Source organism: Tympanuchus pallidicinctus, unplaced genomic scaffold (assembly GCF_026119805.1).
Source record: "Tympanuchus pallidicinctus isolate F22 unplaced genomic scaffold, pur_lepc_1.0 scaffold3, whole genome shotgun sequence".
Classification (NCBI taxonomy): domain Eukaryota; kingdom Metazoa; phylum Chordata; class Aves; order Galliformes; family Phasianidae; genus Tympanuchus; species Tympanuchus pallidicinctus.
In genome coordinates, this window is record NW_026294747.1 from 92,712,305 (window position 1) to 92,728,649 (window position 16,345).

A 16,345-nucleotide genomic window follows, 5' to 3' on the forward strand; every position below is an offset into this window, starting at 1 on the left:
GGAAGAGTCAATGCAAACAAAAGACCACTGGAAGTAGCAGCTGCCTCTGTCAATAGATTCAAAATCAAGAGAGAGTTTTGAGTATGCTTCTATTAATTGAATATGGAATCATTTTACTTAGAAGGATTTTAATTACACTAATCTCAGTGTCCTCATTACACACTTAAGCGGACTGAACGTCTGCGATCTTGGAATAAAATATGGTTTGAGAAAAGAGAAAATGGGAGAGCAGCAGAAAAAAATTTAGTGAAAAGTAATTTGGGGTGAAGACATTATGTCTGTGTAATTTGCACAGAACGATTGTGAACATGAAATAAGAGCAACCAGATTTTCACTGCAGGTTTTTCATTCTCAAAGATAACAACACATTAAAAGTTGATTCAGGTTTGTTAGTGGGTGTACAAAATTGTTTGCATTCTTCAGACCACCAAGCTCAGGCTGCCTTGTGATCATAGCCTGCTGGTTTTCTATTGGGTGCACCTCCAAAGGCAATGCAGTGAGAGCAGGAGCACATAGCTCTTGTGGTTCTACATTAATTTTTGATTATTTCTTGTTCATTGCAGAAATATCACTTTTGCTATCAAACTGCTAATAGAAAAAGAAGCAGATTATTTTGTTTTCATTTTCATATGTATTAATATGCTCTGTCCCAATATATACACCAAGATTTTTTAGACTCTTGTGAAATGTGCTGCATCCAGAAGACCCACAGAGATCCCCCATCCAAAGGCAGTTCTGTTGCTCATTGTTGGTCTTCTGCTCTGGGCAAGAAAATGTTTGGCTCTGTGCAGATTACGCAGCCAGTTATCAGGCTGTCATGTCTTCATTTCAGGCACTTGATCTCACTGCTCATTCTTTGAAGGCTGGAGCTCTTCTGCAAATCACAGAGTTGTTTTTATTAATTTGTTAAATGGGAAGTTAAATATCAATTCCAAATCACACGCTGGGTGAAACAGATTTCTGTTTTATTCCACGGCTTTGATTGAACTCGGGAGAAGAGCATTTTAGGAAATTGCAGTGAGTGGAAACAAAGAAGCAAAGAACACAAAGGGGAAGAGAAATGTTTGTGACTGATCTGAGGCAGCAGAGCCAGATTTGCAGCTAGGGAAGGAGGGCTGAGATCTTATTAAAAAGCACAGATTGTGACTGGGACAGCACAGTGAGATACTTCTCCCAGACACAGAAATAAATCTTGCAGGCGGCTTCCAGCCATGCACCGTCTGGCCAGTGAGGCAGGCAGCAGTTGTGGGGAGCGGGCCTCAGCTCGGAGCAGATAGGGAGGGCTCTGTTAATTGTAAGTAGGACTGGAGTGCACAAGTCGCTGCTGCAGCTGCAGGGGATGTGCCAGCTTCATTAGAAAAACCACAGTCAGCAGAAGGAGAATGGGTGATGTCTCTGTCTGAACAGTGAGTATGTGCAGGCACCATGGGGGAATGTTTGTTTGTCTCCTGCTCTGTGGAAGGAAGCTGCCTTGTGCAGAAGTGTGAAGTCTGGACAGCAGCGCTTATGTGTGAAGGGTTATAGGCACAGCTCAGTTGGGCTCTGGTATCAGTGGGCATAGAAAAACTCATGTCTATGCATACGAGAGGTTGGCATTATGCAGAACTGAGCATAAGCTATTGGTGTCAAGAAGTACTTGGCAAAAACTTCCCTGTGTTTTCATCTACAAATACTTGTTTATAAGCAGTCTGCAACTCCATAATAAACTTCACTGGTGGTAGACACATTGCCTTCAGCGTCTGGGAGAAATTAGAATCACAGAATGGTTTGGGTTAGAAGAGACCTATAAGCTCACCTAGTTCCTACCCCCCCCCACATCATGGACAGGGGCACCTCCCTCTAGACCAGGTTGCACAAAGCCCCATCCAGCCTGGCCTTGATTGTCTCCAGGGTGGGAGCATCCACAGCCTCTCTGGGCAACCTGTTCCAAGTTCAGTACAGCACAGTTTTCAGAGCTTGTTTACACTGAACTGATTTCAAACAAACTAATGAACCTGATTAGGTTCAGATGAGACGTGAAGTTTGATTAACCAAATTATTTGTGAGGTTAAGATCTTAGAGAAAGTCCTGAAGATATTACCACAGACTGACAGTAGCAGCTTTTTCTAGCTCTGACAATTTAAGGGACAAGTATCAAATATATTGGGGTTTGACTCTGAAAGAATGAGGACACAAATTCTAAGTTGTTCTAATGTACAGGAAAATGAATCCACAAAGCAAAGACAAGCAAAAAAGTCCAAGCTGGCAGTGGGGGAATTGCTGGCCTCCTAGTGCAGAACAGGTATGGATGTGTTGAGACAAGCTGAAAGAGTAATTCAGCTCCATGTGTTACACAGCAGCTGATTGCTGCTGCCATTTGGCAGTTGTGCAGCAGACTGAAGGAAGGCTTTGAGCCCACTCACCAGCTGGTTTTTAAAAGGAAGAGGGCAAGGGAATCCCTTCTGATGTTCAATACTAGTACAATACACCAGTAAGGATGAAGAGCAGTTCCTTCTTGCCACGCCACTTCAAAAAGTGCCTATCAGCTGCTAAAAGGTATGGCAAGTTAATGCTCTGCCTACCTGAGATTAGAAAAGCTGTGTGTAAGTGAGGTTGGATTAGATTTTATGCATGTCACACATCAGGATTTGTCCTGGATGATACTAGGGCCTTTTTCTCTACCAGCTCCGTGGGTCTGGGGGTGGATTGTGAGACAGTTCTAGCACACTGTGAGCAGGGACCAGGAGCAATCCCCCAGCATGAGGGCAGCTCTATGCAGAGCCAGGCAGTCACTATTCAGGTCTCCTTCAGCCCTCCCACTCAAGGCTACCAGCTGCACTATCACTAAACTGGCCCTGAGCCCTGGCAGCTGAGCCCCTGAGCTCTTGGGTACTATGCAGGGCTCGTTTTATCTGCTCAACAGAGGTCTGTCCTATCTGCCACAGACAGCTGGCCCCAGCCTCCATTCCTTCCTACTTGTGGTCTTTAGAGCTGCCTCTCTCTCATTTATGCTCTGACTGATTTAGGTTCAAGGCAAGTAATGCATTCTTTGCTCCAAGGCCAGCTTTCCTCAGTCCTTTCTATCTCTGCAAGTAGGTGGTTCTTTCAAGCTCCAATACTATCTGAACAACAGTGCTTTAGGCTGAGTCTATAAAGCACATTTATGACTTAGGTTGTTGCTAAATCTTTCAGGAATTTCTGTCTACAAATTAAGCATGTTCTGTTTTGCTGCAGGCTATAGTTGATTGGGCATGAATTTAAGTAGTTTGCAGAGTACAGCTGCTGTAACTGAAATGTGAAATATTGGTTGCCGTGACAGTCAGTCTTACAGTTTTGTGGAATATCAAAATAAGAAACAAACTATTAAAATATGTGAACTTAAGCTCTGAATCACACTTGGCATTTCTGCTTTAGAGAACAGAACATGTGAAACACAGGTTTCCAGTACTTACAGTTTTTTCAGCCCTGGGGTTAAATAAACCAATATGATCCTACCACTGGAAACTGGTACCAGAGGTATTGGGCACTCACAGAATGCAGAGGCAGATAGAGCAAAGCTCCAGGCTGGTTATGCTCTTGTAGCAAGCCGTTTCCTTGTGAAAATGACACTGTGCACATATTTACTGTGGAAAATAATGTTAGAGAAAGCAGTGCTGTCATATTAAATAGCCAATGGTTCCATGACTTTTTTTTCTTTTTACATTAGAAGAATGCAGATTATGGAGAAATAACACCTTATTTAAATACTAGGCAGAAGAGAGATAAAAGTATTGAACCAAGTGTTCCACCTGAGAAAATCTCGGGCAGTGTACAGCGTGGAGCAGCTCTAGCAGCAAGAGATAATACTCCTGGGTACAGAGTAGGGGTTCATTGCCCCCTGATGGAGCTGGTGTGGATGCTGTAGGCTCAGGCAGTACTTCAGAGCAGTTCAGATACCATCAGCTAACACATTGAATAGTCTAAGAGATTCTGATTGATGTTAATGTCTTCTGTTGGCAGTGCTGTGCTTGGGAAAGGAAGCTGTGAGTAACTGGCTCCCAAAGGGGGGTTTGCTATAAACTCTTGGGAACATATTTTGTTCAGAGTTTCATATGGAGAACGAAAAGTACAGAAGAGAGAATCCTCTGTCATTTCCTTTTTTTTAAAAGCATTATAACTAAGCAGAGTCTACAGCAAGAGAAGTCTAGGCAAGGTGAAATTTAGAGTCCTCGTGCAATGTAAATGCTTTTGAAACTCCTACGCGATGTAAGTCGTGTTTATTAATGGGGGTCAGAAAGCTTGATAAAATGAGCAGTTTTAACTGACCACTTTTGGGAATAGGCTGGTGACTCCTGTTTGGCAGGGAAAGAGGTGACGTTGGCTTAGTCAGAGTCAAAGCGTGATCGAGGCTGCAGCCTCTGGTGGATGTGAGCTCTGGCTGATAACCCTTCTGCCACCATGGCTGTGCATGGAGCTTCACAGAAGAGTGATGTCTCAGTCTGTTCACTGAGAACAGGTGTTTATTTGCAACTTCTTTGAGGAGCGTTTTAAAAGAGGTGCTACTCTGGATAACCAGACTACTGAATTTGCTATGCCTTGTACAGATCTTAACCCATGCTGTCTGTGAATGCAATTTGAAATACTGATTCACCTGGAATTTCAGTGCTGTGCATTTTTAGGGATTAGATGAATGGGTTGTAGACGACACAGATTTTTATGTGTATAAAGATCAGGTATTTTTCACTTTAAAAGTACTAACATGCAGATAAAAACATGATTAGAAACTGCAAATAGTATTTTCAACATCAATGGGCAATGAAGCCGGTGAAAGGTCTGGAACACAAATATTATGAAGAACCATGTGGACGTGGCACTGAGAGACATGGCTAGTGGGTATGGTGGGGATGTGCTGACAGTTGGATTAGATTATTTTAGTGGTCCTTTCTGACATTTACGATTCTGCGATTCTATTTTCTATGAAATAAAACTCCTATCTGTTAAAACAAATAGTGATCTGATTAATCCAGTTAATCCTGCTATAAACATTCAGATCTGTACAAGAAAAGGAAGGTTGAATCTATAACGAAGGTATGTTTCACTCAGAACAATAAATTAATTCGAAAACTTCTAAAACTCTAAAATTCTTAAACATAAAATCATGTTTGGGCAGAGGCTTTAAATGGTTTTGGTCTTTCAGGTTATACCTGTGACAAAAAAAAAAACTATTTAATTTAGGAAACAAATACAACAGATTCTAATAATTCTGTAATTAAAAATGTTAAATGTGAATACATAATGCATGTTTATTTAACTAGCAGGAAAAGCTGGCAGAATTCTTTCTGACACGTGGGGGTAAACAACCTTATTTATTAAAGATCTTTATTTAAATTTTGGGGTAACATTTGCAATTATTCTAAGAGATTTGGCCAGGCACCTGTTCATAAAGGACTGTTTGTCCTTCTTAAAGTGAGACATGAGAGCACTTGTGCTGTTAGGAGATATTCAATGAATTAATGCAGAGAGTGATTCCAGCAGACAGAGAGCAGAGGTACTGCAGATGAAATCATTCCTCTGCAGAAAAACTAAGGAGTGTTGTGTGGTAGGTAATGCTGTACTGGGACTTGTACAGCGTGAGTGGCACTCATGACTCATTCCTACAGTGTCTAAAGGTCTGGCATTGGATGTGGACACTGATGGATAGTTTCCCAGTGGGAAGACAGTCCTTAGCTTCATAGGCAAAAAGTTTCAAATGATTGAACATGAACTTTAGGTATTTATATTACTGAAATCAAATACGTAAATATGCTTATACACATTCTAAAATCAATTTTTATATGGGTTTGACTTTAGTTATCTAAAGGTGAAGATGGAGTGCAAATTTTGCATTTGTTTCAAATACCCAGTGAGTCCTTGAGAATATAATGCAGTGTTATATTACACATTGACCTCTGCCCAGTGAAAGCTGTTTCCTGTTGTCTTTCTGCCACTGTGATGACTCTTTATTTGCTGCCAAGAATGTATTCAATCAGGGTATTTGAGTCTTGAAAATCATCTAGGTATTTTTATCTTGGAAAAACAACAACAACTACAAAAAGCAAAACTGTAGGTGAGTCAATAATAAATTGGCTAACTTTCTCTTGAGATGTACCTTTTAGTATCTATCTATTGATTTCTTCTAGTTACAACAGAACAAAATAAAAGGAAAACAGCAATCTGCCTAATTTGGTGATTCTCACCTAACCAGCAAAGAAAAAAAGGAAATAGTTTTTCCTCTCCATCTTAAATCAGACAGTACTGGAAGGATATTAAAATTTAAGAATTCCTCCTAGTACCCATCTTGAAGCTCTTCATATTCATTTAGCCACATATTCATTTTATGACTGGTCAAAACAGAGGAAGAAGTTTAAAACCTTCTGTTGCATGGTCCCATTGCTCTGCTTTGTTTTGCTGACTGTGTTTAATCCTGGTTGTTTTTCTGGCTCTATATTTTTCCCCATTATGTTCTTGCCTAATTAAAAATGGAAGAGAAAAAAACAACACAAAGAAACAGAAATGAAACTCGAACAGGTAGAGATGTCTTACATGTCATCCTGGCTACCAGGAGATTTCTTCGCTCATTGTTACATGGAAGACTGTGGGTGAGCAGTTGGACTTGGGTGGTGCAGCATACTGCCCTGCAAAACAGCAAAAAAAGTCCAGAGATAAGGTGTTTTTTTCTTCCTGAAGCCAATGAGTCACTGATGGAGTAATACTTTTCTGTGTGTACAGCAAGAAGGTGTGTTTTCCCCAGCCTTCTGGGTGGAAGGTGCTTTCAGGCTAAGCGACCAGCTGGGATGGGCTGGTTGCCTGGAGAAAGGCATGTGTAATTTGGGAGTCCTTGCTGATCTTTCTCTCCTGTGAAATCTCCCTGCTTCTCCAGCAGCAGGTAGACGTGCATAGACTTGGTAAGGGAACTACCTGCAGGAAGTGTGAGAAGGAGGATGGGGAGAACCCAAGACTGCTGAGCTGCAGTTTTGTGTAGTTCCTTCTCATCATTGTGCTGAATATTGCTTTGCTAGTATATTCTTTTCTTTCTTTTCTTCTGCTGCTGCTTCTTTTTTTCTTTTCCCAGTCTGATGGACTTTAATCAAGCAACTTTTCCACTGAGGAGACTGTTTTCCAGTCTACCTGTACGAAGCCTCCTTCTGAGCTCATGTAGATTCACTTCACAGAAAGGCTGTCGATTGCCATAAGTACGATCAAATGCATCCTAGAAGAGTGCCAGCATCCTATTTTTCCATGCTATGTAATTTTATGCTTCTTTTTCTCTCTCTATGGCATAGAATGCTTTTGTGGCTTTTTCTCTCATACCCAAAAAAGTCAGAATTTATTTTCTTCTTCTTCTCATTGATGCAGCTTTCAGCCTGGTGTGGGACTTCTGACTGAAATGGAGACACTTCATGTTTGTTCCAACATAACTAACACCAATGTTAGCAATGTGAGCAATGCTGCTCACTTGCTGTGCATTTGTTGTATTCTATCCTAGTTTTGTTTTCTTCTCCTTTGTTTTTATTAGTTATAAACAACAGTATGTTGAATTTATATGAGGCAAAAATAACTTCCTCATCAGTATTTGTATGGTCTCTAAAATAACTGTATCATCTTAGAGTCTCTGTGTAAATACAATTTGGTACCACAGGGAGGAAAAGTTTTCACTTAGTTTCTGAACAAGCTTTTGGGAAGTCTTGCTTTAATCTTCTTTCCTCTAACCTAAGTAAGTATATGTAACCAGGTTTACAAAAGGGTCAGTTTTCTTTCTTGTACTTCTGTTCCTTCTTATTTTAATATCTTCCTGAGCTTTGTGAGAAGAATGGCAGTTGCCCCTGGACAGGACAATTATTCACAGAATTTTCACGTTCTTTTCTGTCTTGTAGCTGTGTCCTTCATGCATCACTTTTTAAGGAGCACTGAATATTTCCCCAGCAGCCTCTGGTGTCCCAGCCAGTCCTTGCATGCAGGCAGCTGGCCCAACTACAGATCTACTCACCACACCTGCCTCATCTTATCCCACTGAGCATTTCTGAAGAGCCTTTCAGGGTCATCCATCCTCTATCGCTGCTCACTGTATTTTCATAAGCCAGGAAGCATTCTTCATCTGCTATTTACCCCTTCTTTTAGTGCATATCATGGCAAATCTTGGCAGAATCTAGCTCAGATTACTTGAAGTCATACAATGCAAACGTTTGGAAGATGCAGAAGTGGAAATCAGATTTTTTTTTTTTTGGGGGGGGAGAGATTCTCTTGATTCAATGACCAAGCTATTTTTCAGCCACATTAAGCAGTTGGGATGGAGAATCCATAAGATGATACGACGTTTTCCCACCAGTAAGGGATACTATACCCATTTGGTACATGGTCCTGGCAGCTTATGACATATTTGTACCCCTCAGGATACAGAGTCTGCTGAGGGATAATGCCTGGGCAGCTGAGAAGAAATCAAAGGAAAAAATACAGGTTGTTAGAGACATTCTCTTGATACAGCCTTTTTCTCATGGATTGTTATCAATGCTACATCAGATTTTCACTGGAATCAGAACATTTACCTGATCATATTTTTTCACAGATTTTATATTTTTATGGACGAGGCATCCTGGCACACCTGGAATGTCAAACAAGCCTTGTCCTTCAACTTGAAGAGTATTAAATTATTTCTTCTTTTGTCTGTGTCTGTGCCTCATAGTAAGTGTAAAAGTCTCTGCATAGATCCACTCTGTAAGTAATGGTCTGATACTATGAATTGGAAAGTATTTGATCTCAAATGTCTATGGCAATGTGCATAATGAAAACACATCTGGAAGAATTCATGCTACCTTTACTTCTCATAACTTGTACCACATAAATTTCACTTGTCAAGGTCTGCACTGTCAAATTTCAGCTTTCACTTTGCTAGCAGAGTCCCAGACACAACACAATGAAACAAGCAGAACTTCAGAAGCTCTGATCAATCACAAAACCATCATCTTCCTAGTTAGGCAGATATCTCTCAGGCATTGAGAATAATTATAGATGAAATAAGTGTAAGAATTAACTAAGACCATTTGACCCTAGAGTGCGTTTCATCTCTGGCTGCTCTAAGAACCAGTGATATTTCCTCCTTTGTAGTTTCAGATTATCATATTCCTCAAAACAGAGCAATGAAAACAAATTGTATCCAGAGTATCATCCAAGCTAGTAAAAATGTGTTTTAATTGAAAGGACATTTTGATATCTCTATACTGAAAGTATTGAAATTATTTATGGGTGTCTTGGAGAGGAGGGAAGGCGGAAATATTTCCAAAAAGAGCAGATTGTTCTTCCAATAATAAGGTATTGTCAAAACTGTTGTTTAACATTTAGAATTTACAAGCTAGCAGCAGCATGCTACATGCCATATAGACAGTAATGAAAATAATCAGTCACGCTCTTTAATGGAGTACAATCACTTTGTGCTATGTAATAATGGCAGTAGCTGGCCCCCTGACAGAGTAACTGGCATGGAGAAGATTGCTTAGTTTCAAATGTGTGCGTGCTGTGGAGACAATCTAGCAATGTTACTGCTTCTCTCTTGTCTTAGTTTCAGCTGGGATAGAACTGATTTCTTCAGAGTGTTTGGTGTGATGCTGTGTTTTGGTTCTAGGAGAAGGCTGATAACACACTGCTGTTTATATTTTCTGCTAAGCAGTGTTGTGAAGAGCCAAGGCCACTCACAGTGAAGGGCTTAAGGAGCTGAGAGGGAGCAGAATTTAGGACAGTTGACTTAAACTGGCCAAGGAGATATTTCATACCATATGACATCATGCAGAAGGAAATGGGAGTTCTGCTGCTCAGGGGCCAGCTGGGCATCAATTGGCAAGTGGTGAGCAATTGCTTGTGCACCACCACGTTATACACATTTATATATATATAGTCATAACTATTATCCTTTTCCTTTTCTCTGTCTTAGTAAATAGTTTTATCTCAACCATGAGTTCTACTTTGTTTTTTTCCCCATCCCAATGGGAAGGAGAGTAGTGAGCAAACAGCTGTGTGATGCTTAGCTACCTGTTGGGTTAAACCACACCTCTCCTTGCTGCTGTTATCAATGGAAAGGAAGATGGATGAAGGAAAAGAGTTCTCTAACCAGGTTTATTTGGAGATCTTTCCAGTTTTGTGAGCTACAAGAAGTTTTCCCTAATGTAAAAGAAGTGATCCCAAAGAAAGATAAGCAGAGGTTATCATGATAGAAAGGATGGGCAGATTTTACCTTAGAATTTCCATTGCTATTGTGATTATGGAAAATAACAGAGTTCATCTCTGGTTACTGTTACAGGCATATTTCTAGGAAGCTGAGATTAACCTCTGTCCATAACGAAGACAGCTGGGATAAGATCTCTTCAGAAATGATTAGGGGAAAATACAGAGTTTGCTTTCACTGAGAAGTAACATCTTGAACTCAAATACATTATATATGATGTAACCATAATCATTTGTAATCACTGATGTAATTTTTGAATTTTCTGGTTTGTTTTGGATTGTTGGCTGATCCAAATCATAACTGTGCTACAGAAGGAAGAGAGATTCAGAACTTTATCCTTCTCAGATATTTTTGCAGTGACTTTCAGACTAAGAGTACTCAGCACTGGAGCTTACTGCATCTCATAAATACAGTCTCACTTTGAAGTCCAGACTGTAAGCCCAAGTGAAATGCTCTTTTTTTCCTTGAATATCAAAAGTAATCCTATATCTAGGAATACAGCTACTTGCTTCCCTTTGAAGCAAACGCCACAGTAATGATTTATTCCAAAGAAGCAGCAAACAGCTAGGCCAGCTAAGACTTCTGACATCTCAAACAAAATCCAATGGAGAATTAACTCTCTGAACGTCGCGTTAAGTGTACAACCTTAAGAGTGTGCATTCCTATGAGGTGAAAAGAAAAGCTTGACTTTTGGATTTACAGACTTAGGACATTGGAAGGGAATGATGATCAAAATTTTATTCAAGGCCCTGAGTAGAAGTGACAAAAAGAACAGATATCTCCTAAAATGTCTTTTATATTTGTAAGGAACGAGCATTAATGGATATATGAAGAAAGAAAGGAAAGCAATTTACTCAGAGAAGAGAGCTTAGTTCTTTTAGCTATGTTGGCTCGCCAGCATAATGACAAAACTCTTTATTGTTAGCTTAAATGCAAAACATGCAGAACACCAAATGAAATTGAATGGGATTTTCAGACATAACTTTTGGAATTTCCACAGAGTGAAAACGTTATTTGTTATTCTAGAATGACCTGTACACAATTTCTGTGGAGAGAACCATCTCTCACAGGTTCAAACTCTGAAGGGAGTCAGAGCTAAGTTGCCTAAGACACTGTGGTTATCTATATTTGAGGTTGGATTAATTATGCATAAAATAGGCAGGTGATGGATAATATAATGGGTAAATGATGCTGTGGTACCTGGATCTCTAGAAGTCAGAAAGCAAGGCACAAATCTAAGATCTGCTAAGGCTGGGGCAAAAGAGAAGTTACGTATGAAGGACAGAGAAATTTCATGGTGAATGGTATCCAGGAAATGAGATAGGAAATGGAGATTATGTTCTTGCCCAGGAATATAAGAACACCACCATTTTCTGGCAGCAAAAAGGAACCAGAGTATACAGCAGAAACTGGATGGGCTTCAAGAGTTTGAACAAATAGCAGGAGGCCTAATAGGAGAAAATTGCAGGGTATTCAGCATGTACAGAAATCTTTCTGAGGAATAGCAGACAGAAATTCTAAGGGTTATTGGTGGGAGTAAAAGATGCAGGTAAACAGTTAAGGTAATTCTGTTAATGGGTGGGGGTAGGGATGGTTGGAAAATACAGAAGTTGTCATATGCAGTAACAGTAGTAGAGAAGATCCTAGATGTCAAAAGAATAAAGAAAAACAAAAATACTGGAAAATTAAAGGTGCAAGTTGTGGCGACTGGAAAGAGGGAGAGCATGGGTGCTGGAAAACATAGGAGGTTTTTAAAAATAAGTGAAGGAGTGGGAAAGGCAGATAAGGACAGTAGGAAGAAGGATAAGGAGAAATTTGACGATGATCTGAAAGTGTGAATCTACTGAAAAAATATTATTAAATACAATAAATAAATTGCGTATTTTATCAGACCCAGACTTTTTGTAAGGCAAGAGTAAACAGCATTTGAATTCTCTGCATAATCTATCTTGAAGCAATAGTCAATAACTTAACTGTTTAAACAACTTTCCCAACCTATTAAGTCAAATCCCAGTTTGTAGATTTTGTAATACAGTACCTTGTTAGTTATAACATCTGTGGAGATAGGCTCCGCTCCAGTAAAATGCACTGCTGCTCTTTTTGGCCTGTGGTGAATCTTAAAGTTATGCTACAATTTATTGCTATATTTTAAAATCATGTAATAAAAGCAGAAGAAAATGAACAATGCCTCTCAACTGATGGCTCTCATAGGGGAGGAAATGGCTCTTAAGTCCAGCACTATGAATTATTTCAGCTCACTGGAGAAGAAAAAAGTATAGAGAAAGAGCACTAAAACTAAAAATTGAAGAACAGGCATCTTTGTTAGGCATAACCCAACTACAGTATATAGGCTTGATGCATGGGGGTTGTATTGGGTTGTCTTGCCCATCATGCCTGTTGTCGGGCTGGACAGACCTACTTTATTGTTCTACCACCTGACGTGTTCTACCAACTTAATTTGGTAGAACAACAATTTAGAGAAAGGCAACATGGAAGATAAGAAGGCAATAAAGAGAAACAGGATACAAGACAAAAGAAGAGGATGAAAAACTAATTGATGATAGCACTTACTTGCTAAAAATTACAGTTCATTTACAGGTTTGAAATAACTTCTCAAATAAACTGCCGAAATCTTTCATTATTCCCACTACAGATGGGAAAGCTATACAGAATATTTCATTCTGTAATAAATTACTGAGCTATAATTTGTCAGAGACATCCTTCAGCATCAGGATGTTTAGTGATGTTGCCACCTCACAACTATTTTGTATGTCTTAATATATTTGAGGCTTTTACTTAGGGGGAAGATTCACCCTGACTTTGCCAGTGGTGTAGTCATTTCCTGCTTGCAGAAGTGTTCTCTAGCTCAACAAAAAAGAAAGGATTACCATGGTTTCTATCTCAGTCTTATTCAAATCCAAACTTGCTGGTGACACAATAATTGTCTGGAATTACAGGCAAATAAAATAACTTTACCACACTACAAGATATTACGCATAGGGTAGATTTGAATAGCTCAATACTTTCTTGATCTTTTCCAGTGGCATCTCCAGCCATATTTTTGTTGGCTTGCCTACATATTGATTACATCTATTGAAAATTAAAGCATTGTTAACATATTTTCTTTAACTGAATATATTTGTTCTTGGCATCTGCCTGAATACTGGCTGGGACTGTTTCCTGGTTGGCTTCAGAGCACAGATTGCTTTGGAAGGCCTGGGATAGACTTCTTATGACTGTTTTGTCCTCAAAAGGCCTCACAAAGAAAGAATTTACACTCAGTGCCTACCCCTCCTAACACTGCCTCTCTGCCTTTACCAGCGCAATAATAGAAGTTCAGAAGTTCACTAGCAAAATCCTGGTTCTTATTGCTCACTGAAAAATCTTTTATACGTACATTACTGTAATTCCATATCATCAGGGTGCATAATGGAAAACGTTTGCGCGTTTTAAATAAAATTCCAGCTAATCCTAATTTAATTTAAAAAAAGTAATGATGGTGATATCTGCAGCATTCTGCATCATATTCTTGTAGGATTTCTCAGGCTTCTCCAAGTCATCATTGCTTGAAACAGGTAGCTGGTATTTTTCTTTGAAATACAGCTGTCTGCAGTTAATGGTATTAGCTGACTGTGGTTGCTAAGATTCTCAGCTTCTTGACACTACAATCCCAAAAATGTGCATCTTGAAATTTCTATGATGCAGTAATCAAATAGAAAAGACCTTGGTAGGCTATTTTTAAAAAGGCTTGGGTCATACTACTGCAGTTTTGGCTTCTGCTTGTGAAGTAGATTGTGAGAATAATAACCTGCTGGAGGAAGAGAAAGATCTGCTATGTGTCTTTCTATAGGTCATATTAGATTTCTCTAACAGGAAAATGCAAACTGTGAGCTTGTTCCCCTCGTGTGGAGACTGCCCCTTCCTGTTGCCTTCTGCTAAGTCTCGCTATTTCTCCTCTCATAGAAAATTATCCTTTTCTTGAACATTGGGGTTATCCCCAAGCCTGGATTCCTTATCTGAGCCCATGCTATGTGGCTCTTTTTATACACTGTATTCCTATTTCTTTCTGCACAGGGGCAGTGCAGGGTGCAAGGTTCCCAAACAGATGTGATATGTGGAACAAGCCAGTTTAACCTCTCTGTGCAGCTGTGGAGCTGAACCATGCCCTGAGTCAGCAGTCCTGGCCCAGCTGTCCTTGTGGTGATATGGCTGTGACCATGCCTGAGATGCAGAGCCAGAGCTCCTGCAGGCAGTGGGCCCATGCTGGCAAGGGTGACAGGGGTCTGCTTTTTCAAGAGCACTGATAGAGCGCTGTCATCCTTTAATGGAAGCCATTTATTCCAAAAGTGGGGTGGGGAGAAGGGAGGAAGAGCGCAATACTTCAAGCAGAAAGGAAGAGGTTGGTATTTTTACCTCCCTTCATCTCATGATTTTCTGTCTCAAAGTGCAATGCTCTGCAGCCCTCCTGCTGCTGCAGTCCTCCTGAGACTGCTTGCCATCTCCCTGCTGGTTGCTTCTGCGGCAGTGGCTTCTCCACATATCACCAGCAGCACACAGCTGGGAAGCAGCCTCTGGGGAAGCCAGGAGGCCCCGCAGGGCATTCATTGGCAGTGATCATCCCTGACAGCTCTGTCAGCCTCCTGCTGACATTGTCCTCAGCCCCATACCGACGCTGCAGAGCAGCTGGGGAGGAAAATTCCAACAGGAGCTTGCAGTGCTGTTGCTCTTTAGCCCACCTAGGCAGCCCTGCCCAGTGTGCCTAAGTAAGTCACTGCTAGGATCCTCATATTTTCCCTGGTATAGTAAAAATCTTGATTATAACCAGCAGTAGTAATATTGCTGATCAATTGGTGTGACTGCAGTGTTCAAACCAACTCATGTGTTCATCCACTAGGAAAAGACATTAATCTACAAGGATGGCATTGAATGCTTGTAAGCTCTTTCTGTGCCCCAGCCTCCACAGAAATGCCTTGTTTCTACTTCTGCCCTGTGCTCAGGGCTGGGGGAAGGAGAGAATGGTGCCTGAAGTTTTTCCCTTGGACGTGAAAAAGGAGTGGAGTATTTGTGGAAGAGGAGGAGGAGCAGAAACGGACAGTGAGCAAGATAGGATGCTGAAGGATGATAAAGCTGATAGTTACCTTATATGTTACAGATGTTAAAGCCAGGAGAGTCTGATTGGGCTTTAGGAGAAAGACTTACATGTATGGTTGGAGCAGTCACCATAAGAGAGAGTTCAAGTCCAAGACAAAATTTGCAGGTGTGAATTGTAGGGCACAGTAATTAATATCAGGCCAAAAGGCCCAGAATAGTTTATGAGACTGAGGAAATAGGGGATTGAATAGCACACAATTAATTAATACTGAGATTGTGGGCATGCAGGAACCTCCAGTTCAGAGGATGGGAGATGCAGACCTTGTCATTTGGAGTTTAGGGAAAATGCGAACCTTTTGTAGGCCAAACAGAAGTCTGTGCAAGTGTATGTAATTCGTGGGGGTTGGGGAATGTTTGTTACTGTTGCAAAATGTTGCCTCTTTTGAAATTCGAATGGCATTTTGCATGGCTGGGCCAAGTTCACTTTCAGTTACAGTTGCATACTCTCACAAGTTCATCAGAGCTGCCAGGACAAGAGAGCAAAATGTAAGAAACTGATGTTTTGATTTTTGGAATCATGTTGAATTGCAGTCATTGGCAGCATGCTAAAAGCATCTACACTGCAGTCATTGAACCAGTGTTTTTGGTTACAGCTACAGAAAACTTGTGAAAAATCCTAATATCTGGCTGTGAAATTGCTTACACCCATTTCACACTGATGTAGAGCTGATGATGCCAGGAAAATTACTGCAGAATTATACTGATAAGGGGGAACTGTTCTGTACAGAATTTTCTCATTCAACATCAACTGGGAAGAGAATTTAGACTCTGTTTAAAAACCTTAATAATCAGATAGATATTCAAATACCTACCACATAAATGTAAATGGAAAGAAGAGACATTTACAGTTGGAAAGAGGAGCATCTATGCTTCCTGCCGTCAAAATCAGCTATGCTCACTGTCTCTAGGACCTGGTGCAACACATCTCTCAAACTGCTGCAGAAGCAGGAAGCAGCGGTGGTGCTGAGCTGGGAAATGGCAGCA

General features: G+C 40.4%; 1 long non-coding RNA gene across 1 annotated transcript in view; it reads left to right on the top strand.

Annotated features, from left to right (window-relative positions):
- The window catches only part of LOC128086916 (uncharacterized), a 55,693-nt gene that overhangs the window by 26,282 nt on the left and 13,066 nt on the right, over window positions 1-16,345 (top strand). The gene's annotated exons all lie outside the window — the stretch shown is intronic.